Source organism: Pristiophorus japonicus, chromosome 12, assembly GCF_044704955.1.
Source record: "Pristiophorus japonicus isolate sPriJap1 chromosome 12, sPriJap1.hap1, whole genome shotgun sequence".
Taxonomy (NCBI): domain Eukaryota; kingdom Metazoa; phylum Chordata; class Chondrichthyes; family Pristiophoridae; genus Pristiophorus; species Pristiophorus japonicus.
Window position 1 is genome coordinate 64,457,037 of NC_091988.1, and position 15,043 is coordinate 64,472,079.

Consider the following 15,043-nt stretch of genomic DNA (forward strand, 5'->3'; position numbering starts at 1 on the left):
GGGCTGAGCGTTGTAGAATTGGCAGAGAACAGCTCCGAAGTTCATGGCCGAAGCAGCTGAAGACTTTTTTTTGGCCGAGGATGCAGCCCTGAGTAACTCCAGCAGCAATGTCCCGCGGCTGTGATGATTGGCCTCGGACAAGCTTGTTAGTCAACAGTTCCCGTGTTTGTATGAACCCTGATCCCACCGCCAGATGTCATTTCATTTTCATTCCACTTTATTATGTATGCAAAAACAGAAAGACTTGCATTTATATAGCGCCTTTCATGTCCCAGCGCTTTACTGTTGTGATGTAGAAAATGCGGCAGCCAATTTGCGCACAGCAAGCTCCCACAAAAAACACTGAGATAATGACAGATAATTTGTTTTTAGTCAGGTTAGTTGTGGGATAAATATTGACCGGACACCGGGTATAACTCCCCTGCTCTTCTTCGAAATAGCGCCACGGGATCTTTTATGTCCACGTGAGAGGTAAGACGGTACCTCGGTTTAACATCTCATTGGAAAGACGGCACCTCCGATAGTACAGCACTCCCTCAGCACTGCACTGGAGTGCCAGCCTTATCCCTGACTGGAGTACATAAGAAATAGGAGCTGGAGTCGGCCATTTGGCCCCTCGAGCCTGCTCCGCTATTCAATAAGATCATGGTTGATCTGATCTTGGCCTTAACTCCAATACCCTGCCCGCTCCACGTAACCCTTGACTCCCTTAGTATAGATGTTGCTGTTTAAATCGAGGCAGCAGCTCTCAGGCGTCACTTGCCTCCGTGACTGAGAACTCCCAGCGGCTCATGTAACATACAGAACCAGGAAAAACTAGAGCAGATGGATGTTTCCCCTGTGTATGATCCCCATCCTGTGAGGGCACTTTGCCACATTTCTACCCTCCTGTTCACCATCGCAAACATTCTGAACATGTCGTGGCATAGTGGGTAGCACCCTCACCTCTGAGTCAGTAGATTGCAGGTTCAAGTCCCACAGCAAGTTCCTAAGCACAAAAATCCAGGTTGACACTCCAGTGTACTACTGAGGGAGTGCTGCACTGTCGGAGGTACCGTCTTTCGGATGAGACATTAACCCGAGCTCTCTCAGATCTTTGGTTGTAAAGCACTTTGGGAAGCCCTGATGTCCTGAAAGGTGCTATAGAAAAGCAAGTTCTTTCTTTCCACTCTTATGTGTGAACACCACTCTTCATAAAAGGAGGCTATGACAGATGAAGAAAAATCTACTTCCAGCAGAATCTACTCATCCATCAACACCCCCCCTCCCCACCTCCCGCCCCCTCCTGCCCCCCACAAATCCCACCCGGGTTATTACATATAATTAAGCACATAGACAAAGGCATCTGCAGCTCAGCAATAGTTCAGTACAAATTTCTTTTGCATTTCGAAGCCCTTTTGAATTCCCAAAGATTGAGTATCGGGGAGTCTGAACGGACTCACATCTGACAGCAGTACAGCTGCACAAACCAGAACTACTATTGGAAATAAAAACCTCTCTCAGAAAAGCAAGAGCAATCCTTGTTGCCCCCGAGACCGTGAAGAAGAGTCCTGTTCACAGCAGCACACTGCTTGAGGCAGGAGCAACCGCTAGATTAGCACCAGTTCCTTGTAATAGTGAAGTCTGAAAGCTTTGTTTTTTGACCTTATCTTTCTCTCCTTCCTTTCCCTGACCCATTTGTCTCATGCTCCCTGCACAACTGTAATTGCACATTTAGGGGTCAGCCCTCCTCATCTCCCCTCTCCCCTCAAAAGGATAGAATTGCTTCAATGGTTGAAACTGTAGAAACAATCCCATTTTGACATTGCTTGTTTCTCCAGGGCCCCCACTTATCCAGGAGTAGGTTGTCTCCTGAATAAAGCCAATAAGACATTTCTTTATTCATTCTTGGAATTCACTCCCTCCACCGTGACTGCAGTGTTTACCGTCTACAAGATGCACTACAGCAACTCACCAAGGCTTCTCCGGCAGCACCTCCCAAACCCGCAACCTCTACCACCTAGAAGGACAAGGGCAGCAGGCGCATGGGAACACCATCACCTCCACGTTCCCCTACAAGTCACACACCATCCTGACTTGGAAGTATATCGTCGTTCCTTCATCGTCGCTGGGTCAAAATCCTGGAACTCCCTCCCTAACAGCACTGTGGGAGTACTTTCACCACACGGACTGCAGCGGTTCAAGAAGGCGGCTCACCACCACCTTCTCGAGGGCAATTAGGGATGGGCAATAAACGCTGGCCTTGCCGGCGACGCCCACATCCCGCGAATGAATTAAAAAAAATGTAAAAATGAGGTTGGCTGCCACTGTTTGTTTGACAGGAACTGATAGCAGATTTGTGCCCCCACTTCTCTAAGGGCCAACAACAAGGCAGTCAGTCCCAGGTTGTTTATACCCGCGGACTGCAGCTGACGGAGAGAGAACAGAGCGATTCTGCCGTCGGCTGCACCGTTGTGAAGCAAAAGCGCTGTAATTGTTTAAGCTGGCTATCAAAGCTTAAAATAAAGCAGAGGGAAACGATGGAAAACTCTGCAAAAGAGATAGCTTTCTTTTCTGCTTTGCTTCTCGACATGTCTTGGCCACTTTATTCTATCAGGTGCCCCCCCCACCCAACCCCGCCTCCTGGCCGCACTAAGGAAATCACTTAAAGGTTCCTGTGCTCGAACAGCACTGGCTCGTTGGCAGATAGAATTCCTCACCAGAAGACCTCCAACTCCTAGATTAAACAAGTAATAACACTGTGGGGCCTCTGGTTTCAATCATTCTGCTATAAAATGAATACAATTTCCTCCAGGCTTCATTGCTTTGAATTGCTTCCCATACTGACAGGAAGTTAATTGTTTGGTGGGGTTAAGACAGAGAACAAGAGCCTCCTGTTACTAATAGACGACTTCAGTGTGTACAAGGGCACTTGCTCTAGCCTGTGGCTCTGCTCCATGGATGCAGTCAACTCGGTGGGCTCTTTTAACAATTATTTTTTGATTTTCTTTCACTGCTGTTGCTCGGGAAGAGGGAGGGAGAGAGAGAGAGAGTAAAAGGGCTGATGATTTGTCAGCAGAAGTGTATCAATACGATATATTTTTAGAAGTTGAGAAAGCTTAAGATGGCACAACCAGATCCTTCTCCTCAGGACCTCAGGTCAACTCTGGCCCAGACAGACTGTCAACGACCATCATTTTTGCAGGGGTTGGGGTGGAACTCATCAATTTCTTGTCATTTCATGATTCCTTCTTTCCCACCCCTTCTTATTTTCATCCCTGTTCTCGACAATTTTCTCTTTCAATATTGAAGTGAATTCTTTCAAGCAAGGCCTGAACTTTAAGGCTTCTGTCTGTCTAGGCACCAAGACAGAATGAAGCTTCATCTCAAAGGCCCAGAGCTCCTCCCTTCCCATCAGTTATGGTGAATATAGCAGTGGACCCCTCTGCCACTAGGGTTGGCTCTCCATCGCTCCTCTTGTCCATCCTGACGCCAATGCCGACTGTTCAAGACGGAGGCGTCAAGGTTGTCCCCACAGGCACCAAGGAGTCGGTTGTCTCCTGACGGTAACAGCCCCACCTGGTGGCCTTGGCGGAGAACGCGTGAGATTGACTCTCTACTGCTGCAGCTCAACCTGAGAGTGGAGCAGCTCCCACATCGAATTAAACCTCCAGCTGGCAGTTGCTGAGTGAATAACGCACTGTGGGCAGCGATACTGGACTCTGCTGAGTACATAAGAACATAAGAAATAAGAGCAGGAGTCGGCCATACGGCCCCTCGAGCCTGCTCCGCCATTCAATAAAATCATAGCTGATCATCGACCTCAACTCTACTTTCCCACCCGATCTCCATGTCCCTTGATTCCCCAAAACTCTATCTCTCTCCGCCTTGAATATATTCAGAGATTCAGCATCCACAGCCCTCTGGGCCAGAGAATTCCAAAGGTTCACAACTCTCTGAGTGAAGAAATTCCTCCTCGTCAACCCATTATCCTGAGACTATGCCCTCTAGTTCTAGATACTCCAGCCAGGGGAAACAGCCTCTCAGCATTACCCTGTCAATCCCCTTCAGAATCCTGTATGTTTCAATGCGATCTCCTCTCATTCTTCTAAACTCCAGAGAGTACAGGCCCATTCTATACAATCTCTCATCATAAGACAGTCCTCTCATCCCAGAAATCAATCTAGTCAACCTCCATTGTACCACCTCCAAGGCAAGTATATCCTTCCTTAGATAAGGAGACCAAAACGATGCACAGTACTCCAGGTGTGGTCTCACCAAGGCTCTGTACAATTGTAGCAAGAGTGGGTAGGTCGCCTCTCAAGCAGTACAGATAAGGACAAATGAGGGAAGCCATTCGTTCCATCCAGCTCATCCTTCCATTGAGACCAACAATCCCTGCTCTGTGCTGTTAGCCACACTCAGTCATGATGGCGTTTAGAGGGTGGCGGGGGATAGGAAGGGTGGAGGTGTGGATGGATGGAGCTATAGTCAACAAAGTGCCACTGGCCAAGGAAGGAGAAAGAAAGACTTGCATTTATATCGCGCCTTTCACGACCCAAAGCACTTTACAGCCAACGAAGTACTTTTTGAAGTGTAGGCACTGTTGTAATGTAGGAAACGCAGCAGCCAATTTGCACACGGCAAGCTCCTACAAATAGCAGTGTAATAATGACCAGATAATCTGTTTTAGTGGTGTTGGTTGAGGGATCAATATTGGCCCCAGGACACTGGGGAAAACTCCCCTGCTTTTCTTCGAAATAGTGCTATGAGATCTTTGACATTCAACTGAGCGAGCAGACGGGGCCTCAGTTTTACGTCTCATCCGAAAGATGGCACCTCTGACAGTGCCGCACTCCCACCGCACTGCACTGCAGCATCAACCTAGATTTTTGTATTCAAGGGACTTGAACCCACAACCTTCTTACTCAGAGCCGAGGAAGGAGAAAAGCCATTGGGATTTCTGCTTCTATCAACAATCCAGTGACTGTGGTTGAAAGTATGTGACCATGTGTTGATGGGGTCAGTCTTGGTTGTGATGGACCTATTTGCAAATAGACCACTGGCACCTGCCCAGGGAGTCACAGTCACTTGGCCAAGGCAGCAGTGGTCTGGTGTCACATGTGGGTCTGTACCCCAGCACAAGGGAGGAGAGGGGTGAAGGGGGAAGAAATCAAAGGGATGAACTTGGGAAGAAAAAACGAGAACCTAAATCTTTACTCAGGGCTGGATTTTCGGTTGTTTAACGCCTCAGTTAGCGCCGAGAGGGGGCGTTAATGTGAGCGTTGGCGCTTAGCGACCGGGCGTGCAGATTTTAGCTCTCCGCTAGAAAATTTGTTAGAGGTTTAGCGATGGTGCAAACCAGTAGCGCCTGGCTGCTGACAATCACTCCAATCATGATGTATTCCTGGTACAACGCCCACACTTACACCCCCGGTCGGTAAATTCGGAGCACGCGCTTTATTGAGCGCCCGCGAAGAACAACGTCTGGAAAAACAGTCGTTGCAGGCTTGCAGAGTCGTTAATTGGTGGCTACTTACAGGCTTCCCTCAAAGGTCACAGTCAGTGCAATGTTTACACACAGCACGGTGCGTGAGCATCAGAGTTTGCAGCGTCAGACAGACATAACAGTACGGGATGAAAACAAGTGATTTTGAAAACGTTACTGGATGTATTACTATGTTGCACCTTTAAGACTCGGCTTTTTCCAGGATCTGAATCTGAGATCGGCGCAAGCGCGATGGGCATTTAGCGCCACTTTCGTTAGCTCAGTGGCTGATTTCACGACACCTTCAGCTGTTCGCCCAATTCTGACAAATTTCTCGGCGGAGGGCATAAAATTTTTCAAGGCGCTAAAATGACCGCTCCGCCTGGGTTACCACCCCAACTGAGGCACGGCCGAATTTCTCCCCCAAAATATCTAATTGGGCAACTAGTATTTGATCTGATACGCAAGTCTAAACTGCCAGTTCTAAAATTAAAGGGACTCTCATTATAAAGCTCCATAATGTGGTAAAGGATTAATAGGGAGCATTTTCCATTTATGTCCAGCCCGTGATTTTAATGAGATAAAAATTACGGGGCGGGGGGTGCAGAGTTTCCCGCTGAAAACGTGCGACGGGGGGAGTTCAAGCAGAAACTCTCCCCTTCAGTTGACAGGCAGCTGAAAGCGTAGCTCTGGATTTCCGCACCCCTGTGGTTGTAATCGTGCTGTGTGATACTTGTAATGAGTGTGTTTAATGTTAGACGCCAGCCGTGGCACTCTCGCCTCTGAGTCAGAAGGTCGTGGGTTCAAGTCCCCACCCGCCCCCAGGAATTTGAGCACAAAAATCTAGGCTGACACTCTGGTGCAGCGCTGAAGGAGTGCTGCACTGTCGGAGGTGCTGCCTTTCAGGTGAGATGTTAAACCGAGGCTCCTTCTGCCCTCTCAGGTGGACAAAAAAAATCCCATGGCACTATTTCAGTGATTTTCTCCCTGTCCAATATTTACCCCATAAATCATTGGAACAGATTGTCTGGTCATAATTTAATTGCTGTTTGTGGGACCTTGCTGTGTTTTCAACATTACAACAGTAACCACGCTTCAAAAGTACTTCGTTGGGAAGTCCTGAGGTCGGGAAAGGTGCAACAGAAATGCAGGTCTTTCTTTTTGGATGGCGTTTCTCTGGCTACTAACCTGCAGGTTAACAACTCCATCATAACAGTCACCAGAGGTCTGTCACATGAGAACGTCAACACTCTTGTATGCTAACATCGCGCGGTGCGATTTCGCCCTACCGATCTGTCATTGAGTCAGACGAGGTGGATAAGCATCAATCTTTAGTTCTGAATATTGCTCTGTCGGGATTGCCAGCTTCAGAACTCACTCAATTTGTAAAACCAGAGCCAGAGTCTAAGAAAGCAGCGAGGCGTTTTAGAAGCAGGGGCACATTCACTGTCCCCACCATTAGGAAGCAGCAGGGATTAGAGCAGTGTTTAACCACTGCCCCTAAACTGCCACAGCAGCCAGAGATCAGGAGTGCAGGCTGATATAAAGCGTGTTCGGGCCTGCAATGAGTTCCTGGTAATGACCAATTATAGCTCTGTTGGCTTCACAAGCGCCCGGGACTCACCGCAGACTGGCACATGGCCCATATGTTTTGAATTAGTTGATTGGGGTTTGTGACGTGGACTGGAAATGTTGGCAAGAATCTCAACTGGCGAAAGGACTTTATTAAAAACAAAATTAAATGTGTTTCTTATTTATTTTCCTGCCTGCTCCTCATGGACCTATCGGTGCCACAATCCATCCCCAGTCAAGGTGGTGGGCAATCTACTCCCCAAGCCTCTGGCAGTTCTTCTGAAGGAACCACCTACCAGTACACCGGAAAACAGGGGGCTGGGGTAACCTGCAAGAACATAAGAACATAAGAATTAGGAACAGGAGTAGGCCATCTAGCCCCTCGAGCCTGCTCCGCCATTCAATAAGATCATGGCTGATCTGGCCGTGGACTCAGCTCCACTTACCCACCCGTTCCCCATAACCCTTAATTCCCTTATTGGTTAAAAATCTATCTATCTGTGACTTGAATACATTCAACTGCTTCCTTGGGCAGAGAATTCCACAGATTCACAACCCTCTGGGAGAAGAAATTCCTTCTCAACTCGGTTTTAAATTGGCTCCCCCGTATTTTGAGGCTGTGCCCCCTAGTTCTAGTCTACCCGACCAGTGGAAACAACCTCTCTGCCACTATCTTGTCTATCCCTTTCATTATTTTAAATGTTTCTATAACATCACCCCTCATCCTTCTGAACTCCAACGAGTAAAGACCCAGTCTACTCAATCTATCATCATAAGGTAACCCCCTCATCTCCGGAATCAGCCTAGTGAATCGTCTCTATACCCCCTCCAAAGCTAGTATATCCTTCCTTAAGTAAGGTGACCAAAACTGCATGCAGTACTCCAGGTGCGGCCTCACCAATACCCTATACAGTTGCAGAAGGACCTCCCTGCTTTTGTATTCCATCCCTCTCGCAATGAAGGCCAACATTCCATTCGCCTTCCTGATTACCTGCTGCACCTGCAAACTAACTTTTTGGGATTCATACACAAGGACCCCCAGGTCCCTCTGCACCTCAGCATGTTGTAATTTCTCCCCATTCAAATAATATTCCCTTTTACTGTTTTTTTTCCCAAGGTGGATGATCTCATATTTTCCGACATTGTATTCCATCTGCCAAACCTTCGCCAATTCGCTTAACCTATCTAAATCTCTTTGCAGCCTCTCTGTGTCCTCTACACAACCCGCTTTCCCACTAATCTTTGTGTCATCTGCAACACTACAATAGCCTGAAAAATGAAAGTTAAAGAAAGATTTGCATTTATATAGTGGCTTTCACAACCACTGGATGTCCCAAAGCACTTTACAGCGAATAAGGTACTTTTTGAAATGTAGTTACTGTTGTAGAAAATGCAGCAGCCAATTTGCGCACAGCAAGGTCCCACAAACAGCAATGTGATAATGATCAGATCATCTGTTTTAGTGATGTTGATTGAGGGATAAATATTGGCCAGGACACCAGGGATAACTCCCCTGCTCTTCTTCGAAATAGTGCCATGGGATCTTTTACGACCACCTGAGAAAGCAAATGGGGCCTCAGTTTAACGTCTCATCCAAAAGACAGCACCTCCAACAGTGCAGCATTCCCGCATCACTGCATTGGAGCGTTAGCCTAGATTTTTGTGCTCAAGTCTCTGGAGTGGGACTTGAACCCACAATCTTCTGACTTAGAGACGAGAGTGCTGCCCACTGAGCACAGCTGACATGATTGCTGTGAGAGCACCTTGTCATTCTTCAAATATTTAGTATCCACCTGAACGGGGCCTCCGTTTAATGTTTCATCCAAAAGGTGGCACCTCCAACAGTGCAACACTCCCTCAGTGCTGCACTGGAGTGTCAGCTTAGATTTTGTTCTCAAATCCTGGTGCGGGGCATGAATTAACGATCTTCTGATCCGAGACGATATTAATGAAGATTTTAAGCCATACTGCCTCCGTACAGATAGATTCTACTTTTTTAGTCTCGCCTGTGTATAGCGCAATCCAGCCTGTGTGCATCCACACACTGCACCTCGCGACAACATCCGAAAACACAACAGCACATTCCACATGAAATCTGACAACGCCGAGCTCTGTCTCACCACCACCTCTCTCGGACCCTCCACCGCATCTGATTTGTCACTTTGCTTTCTAACATCCAGTACTAGATGAGCAGAAATCTCCTCCAACTGCCGTTATCTTTGGTCCCCGCTACAAACTCCGTTCCTTAGCCGCCGATTTGATCCCTCTCCACGGTCACTGAACTAGACTGGTCGCAACCTCGCGTACTATTTGGCCCTGAGCCGAGCTTCCGAACCCATATCCTCTCCATCACCGAGACCGCCTACCACCAGTTCAGTAACATCGCCCATCTCCGTCCCATCTGCTGTGGATTCCCTCATCCGTGCCTTTGTTGCCTCGAGGTTAGGTTTACATAGTGTGAGCTGTGGCTCAGTGGGTAGCACTCTCGGCTCTCAGTCAGAAGGTTGTGGGTTTAAGTCCCACTCCAGGGAGTTGAGCACAAAAAAAATCTAGCTGACACTCCAGTGCAGTGCTGATGGAGGGCTACCCTGTCGGAGGTACTGTCTTCCAGATGAGACGTTAAACCGAGGCCCCATCTGCTCGATCAAGTGAATGTAAAAGATCCTATGCCACTATTTTGAAGAAGAGCGGGGGAGTTATCCCTGGTGTCCCGGCCAATATTTATCCCTCAATCAACATATGATCTGGTCATTATCACATTGTGGGAGCTTGCTGTGTGCAAATTGGCTGCTGCGTTTCCTACAACAGTGACTACACTTCAAAAAGTACTTCACTGGCTGTAAAGTGCTTTGAGACGTCCGGTGGTCATGGAAGGTGCTTTCTTTCCAGACTCCACTATTCCACCGCCTCCCGACTTCCACCCTCTGTACACTTGAGCTCATCCAAAACTCAGCTGCCCGCATCCTAACTCGCACCAAGTCCCGTTCACCCATCACCCCTGTACTCGCTGTCCTACATTGGCTCCCGATCAAGCAATGCCTCAAATTTAAAATTCTTATCCTTGTGTTCAAATCGCCCCTTCCTATCTCTGTAACCTCCTCCAGCCTTACAACCTCCCGAGAACACTGCACTCCTCCACTTCTAGCCTCTTGTGTCTTCCAGATTTCCTTCGCTCCACTATTGGTGGCTGTGCCTTCAGCTGCCTGGGCCGTGAACTCCGGAATTCACTCCCTGAACCTCTCCGCCTCTCCATCCTTCTTTAAAATGCTACTTAAAACCTAACTCTTTTTCCTAATATCTCCTTACGTGGCTCATTGTTGAATTTTGTCTGTTGATGTTCCTGTGAAGCGCCTTGGGACATTTTGCGATGTTAAAGATGCTACGTAAATGCAGGTTGTTGTTGTTGCTATCCTATGTGTAACATACCCTGCACCCTGTGCAGTATCCCGTGTGTAACACACCCTGCACCCTGTGCAGTATCCTGTGTGTAATACACCCTGCACCCTGTGTAGTATCCTGTGTGTAACACACCCTGCACCCTGTGCAGTATCCTGTGTGTAACACACCCTGCACCCTGTGCAGTATCCTGTGTGTAACACACCCTGCACCCTGTGTAGTATCCTGTGTGTAACACACCCTGCACCCAGTGCAGTATCCTGTGTGTAACACACCCTGCACCCTGTGTAGTATCCTGTGTGTAACATACCCTGCACCCTGTGCAGTATCCTGTGTGAAATACACTCTGCATCCTGTGCAATATCCCATGTGTAACACACCCTACACCCTGTGCAGTATCCTGTGTGAAATACACTCTGCATCCTGTGCAGTATCCTGTGTGTAACATACCCTACACCCTGTGCAGTATCCTGCGTGTGACAAACTCCAGCTTGTGTGTGGCCTGTGTGTGACACACTTCACCTTCGTGATCCAAAAGAATCAATAATTGTGAATGAGTAATTTCAGAACTTGGCTGGTTTTGACGGGCAGTGGCCCTGTCTTCAAGGCAGTGTGTGAGAGGCACACGTGTAACATTAAAGAATTTGCCAATGTGGAAGGAACTGCAAGCAATCAGTGCACACGGTTTTGGCATGTCACCGGGAATTCTAATGGTGGTTTAATTCAGGATTACAATTTTTCGACCTCCTCCCACTGCCTTTTGGGACCCTTCACCCTACGATTGTTTCAATCCCTTTCTGAAAGTGATTGCTCAGACTCCGATCTGTGCTTCCTCTCGTGACTCATGTTCTGACTCACCCCATGATCCCCCACCGTGTTGTAATGCTGACTCACCATGCTGCTGTCTAGTGCTGTTAAATAGTGCAGTGTGTTTTTGTTTAAAATTTACACAATTCTCATCCATAGCAATAAATAACAAAACTTGAAAGGAAATTTGAAAGTGCCATGTAACTTAGGCAGACACTCCCAGTGCAGTGCTGAGGGAGCGTTGCACTGAGGGAGGTGCCGTCTTTCAGATGAGACGTTAAACCGAGGCCCCGTCTGCCCTCTTAGGTGGATGGAAAAGATCGCCCAACACTTTTGCGAAGAAGAGCAAGGGAGTGTCCTGGGCAAACATTTATCCCTTAGCCAACATCACAAAAATAGATGGTCTGGTTATTATCACATCGCTGTTTGTGGGAGCTTGCTGTGCGCAATTTGGCTGCTGCATTTCCCACATTACAACAGTGACTACACTCCAAAAAGTACTTCATTGGTTGTAAAACGCTTTGGGATGTCCAGTGGTCGTGAAAGGCGCTATATAAATGTAAGTTCTTTCTTTCTTTCTTTCTTTCTTTCTTTCTTTCTTTCTTTCTTTCTTTCTTTCTTTCTTTCTTTCTTTCTTTCTTTCTTTCTTTCCTTCCTCTTTCTCTTTCTCTGTTTTCTCTCTCTCTTTTCTCTATCTTTTTATTTTTCTTTCTTTCTCTTTCTTTCTCTCTTTCTTTCTCTCTCTCTCGCTCTCTTCCTCTCTCCCTTTCTTTCTCTCTCTCTTTCTCTTTCTTTCTTTCTCTCTCTCTCTTTCTCTTTCTCCAGGGGATGCAGCACTGGTTTGTGACTGTGACTCTACCTAATCCATGGTGTGACCAGGAGGCACTGAGCAGAGAAGGACTTGTGGTTCTCCGCAGGGAGGAAGGATCGGAGACTGAGGCACCCCATTTCCCAACTGCGCTCTTCCCGGCAACCAGTCGTAGGTGGGAGCCGGCTGAGAGCAGTTTACTTAGTCGCCCCTTGAACTGAGGATGGGGCATAATCCAACAACAACTTGCAATTATGTGGCACCTTTAACACAGAAAATGTTCCAAGGTGCTTCTGATGAAGGAGAACGGGGCAGCGATCACTAGTGGAAGAGCAAGGAAATGATGATCAAAAGCTTTTAAAGGTGGGGAGATGAGTAATAAAGCGGAGGAGGTGGGGGAAGGTGTTCCAGAGATTAGGGCTGACAGTTGAAGACTCTGCCAGCGATGGTACAATAGAGGGAAGTGATGGGGAGGCCAGAGTCGAGGGGCTGATGTGCATGGGCTGGTTAGGGTGAGTGAGGCTGTGGAGGGATTGGTAAATGAAGAGCAGGATTATGGTCTCAACATACTGAGGGTTGGGGAACCAGAGGAAGTCCAATGAGTATAGAGTTGATAGATGGTTGGGTCGTAGTGTAGGCACAGGGTATGGGCAGCAGGGTTTTGGACAAGTTGTGTAGGTTGTGGCCTGGGAGGCCGGTGAGAAGGAGATTGGAGAGGTCAAGTCAGGAGGTCACAAAATGTGCATAAGGATTCCAGCAGCATTCGGAACATGTACAGGACAAAGCGGTTTCCTATCTACGAGTTCAGCCCCAATGAGCAGCTGGGGAGGAGGATGGAGACAGGAGACAAGGGTACAGAGTTTGAGGTGGGAGTCGAATAAGTTGGCTTTGGTCGTTCCAATGTTCGGTTTGGGACGCTCTAGTTGGTTTAGTCAGGTAGTCTGACAGGTGGTCATGGAGACGGTAATGTATTTGCTTCATGGGTTCTTTGCTTAAGAATTCATAGCAACACATTGCTATTAAGAACTAGTTGGTTTATTAGCAAAAGGTTTAACAATCACACTACACATTACACATTACCAGTTCATAACCCCTGCCTCATTGTGGATCCCTCGAACCCAACTGGCTTGGATTTTATTGAGTCTTGTGAACATCACATGACTAAGCCACTCACAACACAACAGCTCTACAACTCTTTTGTTGAATTGATCACGGCAGGACTCGAACCTGCAATCTTCTGATAACATCACGATTACAGTTGAAGTCAGATGCTGTATCCATTACACCACGGGGTCGCTGCCCAAATTTTCAGCAGCTGAGACAACAAGCATTCAGATTCAACTGAAATTTGAACTCTGATCGCTAGATTGAAAGCCCAGAGTGCTCACCATTACACCATGGAACCAATGATGCAACAGCTCTACAAACCGGTGAGCATATTCACAGGTGCATACATTACAGGGTCGAGAGTGATGGTGTTGGAATAGCTACATCTAGAGACTTTGGGATAAAGGGAAAGGGAGCATCAAGAGTGGTAACCTGGTGCAGTTTGATTCATACAGCTAAAAATGGGTTTTGTCACAAAAAAATAAGCGTTCTTAATCGGAGTGTCTAGACAACCACCTGTGAGTAACCCGATTTCAAATAACTATAAATAACTTTTTTAAATACGATACATAACCATTTCCTTGTTGCACTGGGGTACAGTAAAGAAGGAAAGACTTGTGTTTATATAGCGCCTTTCACGACCACCGGATGTCTCAAAGCGCTTAAGAGCCAATGAAGTACTTTTGGAGTGTAGTCACTGTTGTAATGAGGGAAACGCGGCAGCCAATTTGCGCACAGCAAGCTCCCACAAACAGCAACGTGATGATGATCAGATAAACTGTTTTTGTTATGTTGATTGAGGGATAAATATTGGCCAGGACACCGGGGATAACTCCCTTGCTCTAGTAGTCAGTTTCTTAGTAAAGTAAAAGAAAATAATTATTAAAAAGCTTTTTAAAAGATGCCTATTAGCGCATTTGCACCTAAAACAAACACAGTTTAATCTTAAGAGCCTCCGAAATGGCCCGCAAGCAGCATAGTTAGCGGAAACTCGTCGTGGTGATTAATTCGAGCTGCGGGGGGGCGGCGGGCGTGGTCAGTTTGTGGGCGGAGCTTCTAGAACAATGTTTTTTAAACTAACGCGAAAGATTGCGGGAACTCGATTTGCACTGAACATAATTTGTTCTTAAAATTCCTCAATCTTTTGCACTGGTTTGGCCTATTTTGGGCAACAGAAACGCCAGACCTTGCTCTTCAAAGTCGCGCACTTTTGCAGTCACTACAGCAACAACAACAACTTGTTTTAATCTAGCGCCTTTAACGTAGTAAGCATCCCAAGGCGCTTCACAGCAGTGTTATAACACAAAACAAATAAATTTGACACCAAACCACATAAGAATAAATTGGGGCAGATGACCAAAAGGTTGATCAATGAGGTAGGTTTTAAGGAGCATTTTAAAGGAGGGGAGAGACTTCCTCTCTAGCTGCCTAGGCCCCAAGCTCTGGAACTACCTCCCTAATCCTCTCTGCCTCTCTACCTCTGACCTTCCATAATGTGGATGGGGCGCCCAGCACAAGCCGGAGAACGGATAGTGGCATTGCTGCATTTTACAGGCAGGTTGCATCATTTCCCCTACCCAGGCCCCGTGCCCAACATTGACATTTCGACGTCGATCAACGTTGGCTGCAACCATTTTACCTTTGCCTTTGGAGGCAGGGAAATGCAAGGAGGTTGGCCCATACCCGTGAGTGTAATGTGTGCGCCTGTGAGTATGCTCACAGGTTTGTAGAGCTGACTTAGCCAGTCACGCGATGTTCACAAGACTCAATAAAACCCCAGCCAGTTGGGTTCAGGGGATCCACGATGAGGCAGGTGGTTTGAGCCCGGTGGATGAACTGGTAATGTGTAGTGTGATTGTTAAACCTTTGCTAATAAACCAACTAGT